The sequence below is a fragment of the Gigantopelta aegis genome, chromosome 12 (assembly GCF_016097555.1).
Source record: "Gigantopelta aegis isolate Gae_Host chromosome 12, Gae_host_genome, whole genome shotgun sequence".
Lineage (NCBI taxonomy): Eukaryota > Metazoa > Mollusca > Gastropoda > Neomphalida > Peltospiridae > Gigantopelta > Gigantopelta aegis.
In genome coordinates this window covers 5,118,932-5,122,047 of record NC_054710.1, presented here as the reverse complement: position 1 = coordinate 5,122,047, position 3,116 = coordinate 5,118,932, and the positions used below count along the sequence as shown (strand labels likewise).

The window sequence follows — 3,116 nt, the reverse complement described above, 5'->3', positions numbered from 1 at the left end:
AAGAGTCAGTATGCGGTAGACCTACTTATTTTTACTTTGTATAGATTAGAAGGCATTAAGACGTTTCTTCAGAAATAAGAAGGGGCTTTTTGGCCGCGGATCAAAATTCTTATGTTTATTTTTTTGTAAATAGTCCAACGCACTTTACTTTGGCGCCCGTTCAATTGCTCAAAACACCTTAAAACCTTTTAGGCCGAGCACTCAAAATATTTTTGGGTTTAATTTCTTAGTCCAGACATGTGTAGGATACAGCTGGTTATTCTCCGTAGGACCTAGGTTTCTGACCGACCACTAATGTTTTTATTCCAAATTCCGCCCACCTCAAACTTACCAATCCCCCCCCCCCCCCCCTCCCATCTCGGACTTAGTCACTGGCGAAAGTCAGAGATTAAGCCCGTGACGGGCGTATGTGAAACCTTCGTGGTATATATGCACGTTAAAACGTAGCCAGCCAGCCAGCAACATACGTTTGGCTTCGTACACAATAGGCCCAAATACAATAGCCTATCTTATCGCAATTTGAATTCATGGTCATATTTCGTAATGGTACACTTTTAAATTACACTAGTTTGTACAAACATGGTTAGATACGTTAATAATTTCCGAACAAAGCAATTTCCATAGCAATTTTGCACTTAATGTTTTCTAGCATTCATAAAAAGAATGCATCCTGCACCCAGTTTATTTTATTACAGTGAGACGTAACGTGACGTCATTCAAATTACAAAAAAACTACCGCGCCGTCATCATCAGTCATATGGATCTATTTCCGGCGAAAATATAAACCAATGTAAAACCTTAAATGTGAAAATTTTGTTTTATTGGTTGTTATTTCAAACGTAATCACCAAGATAGACATTTTACATATATTAATGTATTGAACAATCCATTTGTGAAATGCAGCAAAGAATGTTGCATGTTACTGGTACATCAACACACGTCATTTCTGGTCTGTCTATCTATATATCACTTTTGTCGAAATCTAAAATAAAAAATAAAATACATACATACATACATACATAATATATATAAATACATATATACAAAAACCCAAAATAAAGAAACCAACCAATTAGCCAATCAATTAAAAAAACCACCCTCACAGTATCCCAAAATCTATCTATCTATCTATATATCTATCTATCTGTCTGTCTGTCTGCCTGTCTGTCTGTCCTGTCTGTCTGTCTGTCTGTCGGTCTATCTGTCGCTCTATCTCTCTATCTATCTATCTACCATGTATGCATGTATGTATGTATATTTGTCTGTCTGTCTGTCCCTCCACCTGTCCGTCAGCCCGTCTGTCTCCTCGTATCTGTCTATCTATATAGCCATACATACTGGAACACACACACATTCGAACACACACACACACACACACACACACACACACACACACACACACGAACACACACACACACACACACACACGAACAAATATACACACAAACACTCGAAACAAATATACACACATACTGTAACACACACACACACACACACACACACACACACACATACACACACACTCGAACAAATATACACACAAATACTCGAAACAAATATACACACATACTGTAACATACACACAAACACACACACACATACGCACACACATGCACACACACACACATACACACACACACACTCGAACAGACACATACGTGTGCACACACGTTTTCAAGGCATATACATTCAAGGTATGTACCTAAGGCGCTACATCTGTGGGTGGCGCTACGGTGGGTTTCCTGGTTATAAAGAGTGGAATACCCACAGCTGTACACGACCATGCCACGATCCCGGTACACGTGCACGTCTCCCTCCCGTGCTCCAGCTGTCTGTGTTTCTGGTAGCCAACTGGCTTACATTCGTTAGCAACCATACATCCTGTGGGAAAAAAGAATGCGTATAACCAGACTAACACATACATCATGTGGGGAAAAAAAGGTATGCGTATAACATATACATCCTCTGTGTGTGTGTGTGTTGGGAGGGGGGGGGGGGGGGTGCGTATAACCGGACTAACATATACATCATACATATACATGTGGGGTAAAATATGCATATAACCGGACTAACATATACATCTTGTAGGGAAAAGGTAGGCATATATCCAGACTAATATATACACCCTATGGGGGAAAACGTAGACAAATAACTGAACTAACGTATACACCCTGTGGGGGAAAAGGTAGGCATATAACCTCGAGTAATCTTGAACTGGCCTGTTAACGGGAAATGATTTTGGTGCAAACACATTATAATCTACGATCGAATACCTTTCTCCATTTCTTCAAAAAAGTATTAATATAAAAATTAAAATTTCTTGTAACACCAGCCATCATCAATTAAAAGGACACCAAAGTTTACTTAATAAGATAATTTTAAAGTTTACTCAGTGCCTTATTATTATTATCTGGTGCTTATAAAACTTTAAGAGTCTAGACTCTAGACAAAGTAAAATATGTTGTCTGTGCTTTAACTAAGCATTTTCCAATTTCCATTGGGCTATTTCTCGTCACAGCCAGTGCACCATGACTGGTATATCAAAGCCGTGGTATGTGCTATCCTGTCTGTGGGATGGTGCATATAAAAGATCCCTTGCTACTAATAGAACAATGTAGCGGGTTTCCTCTCTATGACTGTATCAAAATGACCATATGTTTGACATCCAATAGCTGATGATTAATAAATCATTGTGCTCTAGTGGTGTTGTTCAACTTGTTTTTACTTTACAGAGTCTGAGACAGTAACCTAACAGCCAGAAAGGCTTGGATGTAACACTGATGATAATAAACCTAACAGCCAGAAGGGCTTAGATGTAACACTGATGATAATAAACCTAACAGCCAGAAGGGCTTAGATGTAACACTGATGATAATAAACCTAACAGCCAGAAAGGCTTGGATGTAACACTGATGATAATAAACCTAACAGCCAGAAAGGCTTGGATGTAACACTGATGATAATAAACCTAACAGCCAGAAAGGCTTGGATTAACACTGATGATAATAAACCTAACAGCCAGAAAGGCTTAAATGTAACACTGATGATAATAAACCTAACAGCCAGAAAGGCTTGGATGTAACACTGATAATAATAAACCTAACAGCCAGAAAGGC

At 38.8% G+C, this 3,116-nt stretch overlaps 1 long non-coding RNA gene across 1 annotated transcript; it reads right to left on the bottom strand.

Moving 5' to 3' along the window:
• Nucleotides 1–803: 803 nt before the first annotated feature.
• Nucleotides 804–2,549, bottom strand: LOC121386940. The gene is made up of 2 exons (XR_005959739.1): nt 1,703–2,549; nt 804–982 (listed from the first exon to the last, which is right to left on the bottom strand). It is a non-coding gene; the product is annotated as an uncharacterized LOC121386940 (long non-coding RNA).
• Nucleotides 2,550–3,116: the final 567 nt, after the last annotated feature.